This window comes from Crassostrea angulata, chromosome 2, assembly GCF_025612915.1.
Source record: "Crassostrea angulata isolate pt1a10 chromosome 2, ASM2561291v2, whole genome shotgun sequence".
NCBI lineage: Eukaryota > Metazoa > Mollusca > Bivalvia > Ostreida > Ostreidae > Magallana > Magallana angulata.
Genome location: NC_069112.1, coordinates 9,975,330 through 9,986,072, shown reverse-complemented (window position 1 = coordinate 9,986,072; position 10,743 = coordinate 9,975,330). Strand labels below are relative to the sequence as shown.

General features: G+C 36.6%; 1 pseudogene; it reads right to left on the bottom strand.

Annotated features, from left to right (window-relative positions):
* Nucleotides 1-6,404: 6,404 nt before the first annotated feature.
* On the bottom strand, nucleotides 6,405-8,450 carry LOC128173016 (translation initiation factor IF-2-like; annotated as a pseudogene).
* Nucleotides 8,451-10,743: the final 2,293 nt, after the last annotated feature.

The window sequence follows — 10,743 nt, the reverse complement described above, 5'->3', positions numbered from 1 at the left end:
TGTGACAATTAGGTGACCCCGGATTCCTGAGGGTGGGGGTCCTGCCCGGGGGTGACCGGTCTCAGAACCTTCAATAATTATGCCGTTCTTGGCGCCACGGCCCCCTGAATAATCGTTATAATAACTATATTATCATATTATATAGGGACATAAACAAGGCGCAGGGCGCCTAAACTAGGACTTGTGACAATTAGGTGACCCCGGATTCCTGAGGGTGGGGGTCCTGCCCGGGGGTGACCGCTCTCAGAACCTTCAATAATTATGCCGTTCTTGGCGCCACGGCCCCCTGAATAATCGTTATAATAACTATATCATTTATAAATACCAGGGTTCACGTCAAAACATGGCTGACGAAAAATAATCCCAGAGTTATTCCATTTACATCGGGTTATTTGCCGATGGCAGGGACTGAATTTTTTATGAGATAAAACTCAACACGTTAGAAGTCTGAGAGTCTGATACATTCTTAGTTTTTAGAAAAAAAAATCAAGATCACTAGAGGACGGTGTGGGGGAGGGGGTGGTAGTGAAAAGGCCCTGACTTGATTTCAAATTTGAAGGTGTGTGTGTTTCTTGCTACCAATGTTTTATTTATAAAAATATTAACGAACTATAGCTTATGAAATACACGGAAAACCTGTAACACTTAATTTGTATCTTTAAAAAAAATATTTTTTTCTTTTCCAAATAGGCCCAAATAGGCCCCGTGGCACTGAACGTAGATATTCAAATAGGCCCAAATAGGCCCTGTGGCACATAAGTGGTTAAAATAAAAGAAATTAACAACACGATATATAAAACGTAAGCGCTTTCATTACATATACATATATATATATCCAAAATGTGCAGTCCTTGGTATAGGTAAATATAATTTAAATGAAAGTCGATGAAAACACGTTTTCAATCACTGTGCCACAGGGCCGATTTTGGGCCGATCACACAGTTGTCCAGAGTGCCACGGGGCCGATTTTAGGCCGATTTTAACTTTACACTTTTTCCATATGATTTATTAAATATACGTCAATAAATATAAAAGCATCGTATGTTATTATGAACAATAAAGTATCCAATTGTAATTTATTGACATATTAATTTATTATTTTGATTTTTAAAAGAGATTTATTGCGCTAGAATTAACGGATTTCTTGATACATAGTTACACAAACTAAGATCTTTTTATCTGCCATCAAAATTTGCATAATTATTATATCAATTGTTGAAATAAAAGTTAATGTGTTTTTTTTTATTGCTAAACATTACACTAAAACAGCATATGTTCATGTGCATTAATTTTATTAATTCATCGTAATTAACATATTGTTGCATAATTTTGTTCCGATTGTTTGTTTCTCAAAAACTTCAAAAATTCAAGCAACAGATAATATTATTGCCCTAAATTATTTTTAAAATGTTTACGCAATGCATGCATGTATATTTTTTTCGAAACATATAATTCTTAAAAATAATATCAACATTGAAAAGAATGACATAAATGACTTCCATAACGCGGTATTTTGTTATAACGTCATTTTACGTAAATGACGTCATAATAACACGTGCGTTCTGCCTTGCGCCGTACAAGATGGCTGGAGTGTGGTTCCGTGTATTGCCGCCTGAACCGGTGCAAAATAAGCCATTCACTGGGAACCCAGGGCCAAAGAACATGCCGGCGAGAAATGCATCTCCGTTGGAATATTTTCTTTTATTCTTCAACCTAAACCTAATACGAGAAGCTGTGCGTCAAACTGATAGGTATCGTATCCCATAATTTTTATAAATGATTTGGTATTGCATAATGTAAGACTGTACAGGTCATATACTTCGTGTACAAAATTGTATAGGGCGTATACTTTGTGTGCATAATTTCGTGTATACATTGGACCATATATAACCGATGATACATTGTGTATACTTAGTGTAAATGGTCTATACGCTTTGTACATTGTGTACACTTGGTGTAAACGGTCTATACGCTTTGTACATTGGGTATACGTGGTGTAATCGGCCTGTACAGGGCGTATACTTTGTGTGCACAATTTCGTGTATACATTGGACCATATATAACAGATGATACATTGTGTCATTGTGTATACTTGGTGTACACGACCTATACGCTTGGTATTAGGCATACGCCCTGTACAGGACGTATACTTCGGGCACAAAATTTGGTGTATACATTGGACCATATATAACCGATGATACATTGTGTATACTTGGTGTAAACGGTCTATACGCTTTGTACATTGGGTACACGTGGTGTAAACGGCCTGTACAGGTCATATACTTCGTGTACAAAATTGAATAGGGCGTATACTTTGTGTGCACAATTTGGTGTATACATTGGACCATATATAACCGATGATACATTGTGTATACTTAGTGTAAACGGTCTATACGCTTTGTACATTGGGTATACGTCGTGCAAACGGCCTGTACAGGGCGTATACTTTGTATACAAAATTGTATAGGGCGTATACTTTGTATACCCAATGTACAAAGCGTATAGACCGTTTACACTAAGTATACACAATGTATCATCGGTTATATATGGTCCAATGTATACACCAAATTGTGCACACAAAGTATACGCCCTGTACAGGCCGTTTACACCAATGTACAAAGCGTATAGACCGATTACACCAAGTATACACAATGTATCATCGGTTATATATGGTCCAATGTATACACCAAATTGTGCACACAAAGTATACGCCCTGTACAGGCAGTTTACACCACGTATACCCAATGTACAAAGCGTGTAGACCGTTTACACCAAGTGTACACATTGTAAAAAGCGTATAGACCATTTACACCAAGTATACACAATGTGTACATATATAACCGATGATACATTGTGTATACTTGGTGTACACGACATATACGCTTGGTACATTAGGCATACGCCCTGTACAGGACGTATACTTAATGTAAAAAGCGTATAGACCATTTACACCAAGTATACCCAATGTACAAAGCGTATAGACCGTTTACACTAAGTATACACAATGTATCATCGGTTATATATGGTCCAATGTATACACCAAATTGTGCACACAAAGTATACGCCCTGTACAGGCCGTTTACACCAATGTACAAAGCGTATAGACCGATTACACCAAGTATACACAATGTATCATCGGTTATATATGGTCCAATGTATTCACCAAATTGTGCACACAAAGTATACGCCCTGTACAGGCAGTTTACACCACGTATACCCAATGTACAAAGCGTGTAGACCGTTTACACCAAGTGTACACATTGTAAAAAGCGTATAGACCATTTACACCAAGTATACACAATGTGTACATATATAACCGATGATACATTGTGTATACTTGGTGTACACGACATATACGCTTGGTACATTAGGCATACGCCCTGTACAGGACGTATACTTAATGTAAAAAGCGTATAGACCATTTACACCAAGTATACACAATGTATCATCGGTTATACATGGTCCAATGTATACACCAAATTGTGCACACAAAGTATACGCCCTGTACAGGCAGTTTACACCACGTATACCCAATGTACAAAGCGTATAGACCATTTACACCAAGTGTACACAATGTACAAAGCGTATAGACCGTTTACACCAAGTATACACAATGTACAAAGCGTATAGACAGTTTACACCAAGTATACACAATGTATCATCGGTTATATATGGTCCAATGTATACACCAAATTTGTGCACGAAGTATACGTCCTATACAGGGCGTATGCCCAACGTACCAAGCGTACAGGCCGTGTACATCAAGTATACACAATGTATCATCGGTTATATATGGTCCAATGTATACACGAAATTGTGCACACAAAGTATACGCCCTGTACAGGCCGTTTGCACGACGTATACCCAATGTACAAAGCGTATAGACCGTTTACACTAAGTATTCACAATATATCATCGGAAAAATTTACAGTACCTTGTCAGCTTTTATGTCAGATTTAAACAAAATGTATCAATTTGAATTTTGCTAGAATGTTAAGTGTTGACACCAACTTGAAAATAACTGGCTTGCCATGAACATCTATGGAAAACCCTGACCATTGTTGTTTGTCAATCTTCTCATGTGAGAGCAAAGATGATCAAAGATACATCCAGCTTCAACAACTATATTGCTGTAGGATATATGGCATTCAGATAATATTCAGAATATTGTTCCGTCAGTCCTGTTGTGACAATCAATGAAAACATTCGATTTCAAATTTTGTGTAAATATTGAAGCTTGTAGAATTTTGCTAGATTTCAGTACTCATCTGCTTTTCGGATGAGGTGGGTAATACAATACACCATCTTGTTACAATTGTAATGACCAGATCATTGGGTATATTTGACCAAAATTTTCTGCATGAGTGGCTTTGTCTCTGCTGTATATTTGGATATTAGAAAGAGAACTTTGTAATACAAGGTTTAAATTGTATTTTGGTCACATTGACCTAGATTTACCTAGGTGGTCATTTCATCTATGCTTCAAAACTAAAAGAGGTAATTTTAGTTCACCTGATGTCTGCATGCAGTTAAGAAGAGAGCAAGCTTCAGATGTTGGCTGTGACCTACATTTCATAGTTTAGCGAATTATTAAGGGAGAATGGGTCAAGGCAATTTCTCAATTAACTGAACAAGTTGAACACCGAGTATTGGTGCCTCTAGGGATGCTGAGCAGGATGCAGGCTTTAGATACTGACTCTTGACCTACTTTTCACAGTTGATCAACTTTGATAGGAGGAATGGTTAAAGTCTATTTCTGGTACATAACTATATTGTTACATGAGATATGAACTACATGTATAAGATAAACTTGGATACAAGTTGTTTAAGCGAAAAGCGTAGTTCAAAGTGATCTAGTTTGACCTAGATGCTGATATACCACCCCTGATACATTCATATAACAATTTAACCATGTTTGATGATCCTACAATGTAAAGTTGTTAAGATATTAACTTGTAACATGAAAGTGGACACAGATGATGGGGGACGCTAATAGTTCTGGTGAACTAAAATTGTTAATAAGCTAGGCGACTCTGAACAACAAGGTGAAATCTGTAATCTTTAGATTATCTATGTTTTAATGGCAAGTTCACTTTGTTACCACTAAAGTCACCAACTTGATACAAATATTACTCAGTGGTACATAATTTTAGATGTATCCTATATTTTTACGGTTCGCTGACTTTGGGACTTTGTCAGAGCTAACAGATGACAGAGATTGAAATTGGCATGCTTCATATCACATCCACATGCAATTAGGAAGAATGCATGCTTCAGAGTTTGGCTGTGACCTACATTTCACATTTGAGGGACTCATTTAGGAAGAATGGTTTAAGTCCATTTCAATTACTGACAACTATATTGGTACCACCAGAAACATATAATAAAGAAATGGAGCTGTCGTCCACGACTGCAAACCCCCTCGCCCATTAACCTAAAATTTAACCTAAGTAGTAAGTAGCTCAGCGTAAAATGTAGGTCAAGTGGACCTAATTTTGGTACCAACATTTTTTTTTTCAAAGTATAAAAACTCATAAGATTATAATTGATCAGTATCTTAACTTTTTAATGTGGATACTTGTATATAGTTTGTAGCAGTAACTTACAAAATCTCAAATCAGTGGACCTACATTTTGGTACCGATATTAGTTACTACCCAAGATGTATCCACTGACCAAATATCATCCCTCTACCACTTGTAGTTACTGGAATATGCACCTTAACCGAAACTTTAAGTCGCTCAAGCGCAAATTGTAGGTCAAGGTGATCTAATTTGGGTTTGGATGTTGGTTACTGCTCAAGATGTATCCACTGACCAAATCCCTCTACCACTTGTAGTTGCCGAGATATGCACCTTAACCGAAACTTTAACCTAAGTTGCTCAAGCATAAAATGTAAGTCAAAGTGACCTAATTTCAGTACAGATGTTGGTTACTACCCAAGATGTATCGACTGACCAAATATCATCCCTCTACCACTTGTAGTTGCCGAGATATGCACCTTAACCAAAACTTTAATCTGACTATTACTTAAGTACGCATGTACGTACTAACGAACGAACCAAACGCTATATACCCTCTCTAACTCCGTTGGGCTCGTTGATAATAACCAATACCTAAGTTTTAATGGCAAGTTCACCTTGTTACTACAAAAGTCACCAACTGATACAATTATATGTAACGACCTCCCAAAGTTTCATAAAGATTCATTAAGGCATATAAAAGTTATGGACCAGACAGGAAAACTGCACAGACGGACAGACGGACAGACAAAGTGATTCCTATATACCCCCCCCCCCCCCCAAACGTTTTGGGTGAATTTCCAAAGTTGATTCAACAACTTATTTAAATTTTTTTTTGGGGGGGGGGGGGGGGAGATGAGCTAAAACTGTGGTGGTGTGATTTCCAGGTCCTCCTCACCAAATGATACCACATTATTGATATAGTCATTTCTCTCTATGTGTTTTATTAAGGCTTGTGCGCTAGCTAAAGGTCGAGGATTACAAGTGCACTTGGTATATCTTACAAAGTATTGGCCTAAAAACAATATTTGATTGAGTGCACACTTTTATTCTTCAACCCACATAGTTCTACAGTTTGACTCTCATACAAAATATACAGTAGTAAGAGATATTCTTCAACCCACATAGTTCTACAGTTTGACTCTCATACAAAATATACAGTAGTAAGAGATATTATTGCCAAGATACTTGCGAAACAGTAGAAACAAAGTAACTGGATATATCAAAATATAAGGACAAACAGCATTTACAAATAACATAGAATGCCAAAACATGTATTTATATGAAGTGCAATTGCAGCGTCAACAAGTTTCTGGGAAATCAAGATATATGGTTACTATAGGTAGAGCATACAAAATATAGTTGAACCCACTAGACAAGGGTGAATTTCCAAATTTGAATTTGGGGTGAATTTCCAAAGTTGATTCAACAACTTATTTAAACTTGGGGGGGGGGGGGGGGGGGGGAGGTGAGCTAATACTGTGGTGGTGTGAATTCCAGGTCCTCCTCACCAAATGATACCACATTATTGATATAGTGATTTCTCTCTATGTGTTTTATTAAGGCTTGTGCGCTAGTCAAAGGTCGATGATTACAAGAGCACTTGCACAGCACACCTGGATATTCTGTAAACATGCTTTTCAACCAGGTCCTCCAGGAACAGTCCAATAAATTTTTATTGCCAAATTTGCCGTCAGCACCTCTCCTCTGGTCCTTATTCCCTTTTGTTTTGTTCCCTTCTTCAATTTTTGCAGCAAGCAAGTCGATGTACCCGTCGAAACTCAATTTGTGGCTTTTCTGGGCTGCCTGCAAAAAAACATCTCCATTAGTCGAATGTTCAATAATCAAATATCCAAACACACTACTGATGATACACTGCGTTCTGGGCCGGTAAGGCCAACAAAAATAAATGTTGGTGTTATTAAAGGTTTCATAGCAACAAACAACCAAACAAATTAGGTTGGGTTCTTACCTTTCGTTTCTTCCTGGCCGAGTCCTTGGAGGAGGAGGCTGCGGGGGATTCCTTGGAGGCTGCGGCGGCTGCCTTGGCTGCCTGCAAAAAAAAACATCTCCATTAGTCGAATGTTCTAACATTACAAGAATTATACATGAACATTACAAAAATTATACAAGTGTATAGGCCGTGTACACCAAGTATACACAATGTATCATCGGTTATATATTGTCCAATGTATACACGAAATTGCGCACACAACAAATTAGGTTGGGTTCTTACCGTTCCTTTCTCAGAGGGTTGCCTGCCTGCCGAGTCCTCGGAGGAGGAGGATGCTGCGGGGGGTTCGAGTTCAGGGCTATTGGCCACCTGCAAAAAAACATCTCCATTAGTCGAATGTTCAATAATCAAATATCCAAACACACTACTGATGATACACTGCGTTCTGGGCCGGTAAGGCCAACAAAAATAAATGTTGGTGTTATTAAAGGTTTCATAGCAACAAACAACCAAACAAATTAGGTTGAGTTCTTACCTTTCGTTTCTTCCTGGCCGAGTCCTTGGAGGAGGAGGCTGCGGGGGATTCCTTGGAGGCTGCGGCGGCTGCCTTGGAGGCTGCGGCGGCTGCCTTGGCTGCCTGCAAAAAAACACCTCCATTAGTCGAATGTTCTAACATTACAAGAATTATACATGAACATTACAAAAATTATACATGACCGAAGCTTGAAAAAATAGGACCAAGGGCCCAGCGCTTACCGGCAACCGGGCAAAGAATTTTTTTCCAAAACAGACATTTTAGACATACATTCTAAAACATTTCACCAATATATAGGTTTTGACGTACCCGAAAGGCGGTCTTCTTCCCACTTTTCCAAGACTTTGTTGCTGTACGGGGGAGTTCAGCCACAGTGCCCAGCTGGCACACTATTGTTTCTGTGTCGGAAATAACCCCACCCGTACATGGCCATCAGGCATAATGGCGACGACCTGCAAATGAAATGAAAAATTTAACCAACGTACATCACCGGTGTAGATCTATTCATTTCCACATGTATCAGGGCTGTTTTACAGTATTTGCACACAAGGTGTCTCACAGAGCCTCGAAAATGAAGTTATTTTTATGTCCATTTAGCATGTTGATATCATTACATCGACTATTACGCATCACAAAATCCGTTTCAATTTGGAAAAGCCTTCATTTACCTAAAAATGGCACCTACCAAAGCAAGTGATATTGAAAATATATATAAAATATATGTAAAAATGTCAATACCATGAAAACTCTAATAAAAGTTTAATTGTTGGTGTATAATACCACTCAACATGCTCAAATTACTATACCCACGCATATCATAGAAGAAAAAACCTAAAATTCAGCATTATATTTAAAATTATGCAATTTTTTTTTTTGTCTTTATACTGACATTTTTTTTTTTCTGTTCAGCTGAAACTACATGTCTAAAATACCTAGCTATATAGATAAATGATCAGTTCTTTCAAGTCACAGAACCACATGTATGTCCTGTTTGCCATGCAGACTATTTTGTTCACTATTCATTCTACATAGGGGCTGTTTCAAAAAAAATGACCCCAACATTATTACCATACCCTATTACAAATCATGATGATAAATACTAAGTATTAGATAATTAAAAAATGTATCCCACCTGTGACTATAATCGTACAAATTTTCGTGATGATATCTTTGATAATAAAAAAATGCCGGCAAAAAATAGGGCCAAAAATGTCAGGAGTGTAACACTTTTAGTGTGACATTCTGAAAGAAGCAAGTGAAAGAGCTGTCTTTAAAAAAAATAATGATGTCTAATATAAAATGATGGGTTTGTTGAAAACCTGTGTATATGCACTAAATTTTCTCATATGAAGTAATACATATTTTGTAATTACAATGGTAAAATAAGGTCTGTCAAATTTCCTAATGAGGGAAAAAAATGAAAAGGAAAAAACTTAATTCTTAATTTTAAATGATGATAATTCAAAGTTCCGAAAGATTTTGGACATTTTAATATTTCTTATACTTTACCACAATATTCTAGATCAAATTAAAAGTATTTGTAGATATCTGTGACATGTTTCTGGTGCACTTGATCTCATAGAACCACACCTGCTGATGTAGGTCAGGAGTGTAACATTTAAGTTTGCAATGTCATATTTTTGAAACACTGTTAGTAATTGTCATAATTATTGTTTTAAATTGACCAGCAGGTGCAGCAGTTACTATGAGATGCAAACATGACTGCCTAAATTTGATTAGTCCTTTTTTATGGCCTTGAAATAGGTGTCAGGAGTGTAACACTAAAATTCTGTGAAATGCTAGGTTTTCCACTTTTAGTTTCTGTCAACTTACAGGATAGGATCTGATCATTAGTGTTTATTTGAGGCATTGTAACACAATTCTGATACTTTCACAACAGTTTTATATAGTGTAATTGTTTTAAATGTCCTTTTAGTATTTATCGCACTTATTTTTAATATTCAAACACTGTATCAAAAGCAAATAATATATTCCAATCTTTAAATTTGACCTTATTGAAAATTTTTGAGCAAATTAAGTGTAAAAAATCTCTTCCAGTTAAGTTTAGAATTTTTTTAAACTAAATAAAAACTTTATCATTAAAGAATGGATAAATGTTACACTCCTGACATAATTTTCATTCATTATGCCATCACATGCCATCCTCCGCGTCAAAGTCTGCTATCACTTCAGATAAGGTCAGATTAATGGTTAAAGTTATTTTCATACAGAAAATTTTTATTTTGCCAATTTATCGTAATATATAGGGGGTTCTAATCCCGTATCACGTTAAGTTCTTTTGACAATTCCCATGTTAGGTGTACCAGCTCATGATTTCCCGCTTCCCAAATTTTGGTTCATTTTCTGTACATAAAAATTGCATGAGACATGTAACAATATGCACAAAGTTGATAATCTAAAAAAAAACAAGTTTTTGAGACAATAATGATTGTTACATACGAAAGCCTGCTATCAAAATTTTAAGGAAAAAATATTTTTCAATTTCTTGCTTAAGAACATTAATATTTTCCCAAATTCCCAAATCAATTTTGAGTTATTCCCAAATCCTTGTCTAATAAATTTTTGTTTTCTCGACAAACAATTAGCGACATCCCAGATAAAAAAAACCCCACTCAATCCCATGTCCTGCTTAGATCCCATTGAGACCTACTATATATGTAATCACACCCCCCTTTTTCCCTTTTTTTTTAATAAGCAATTTACTCTGAGTGT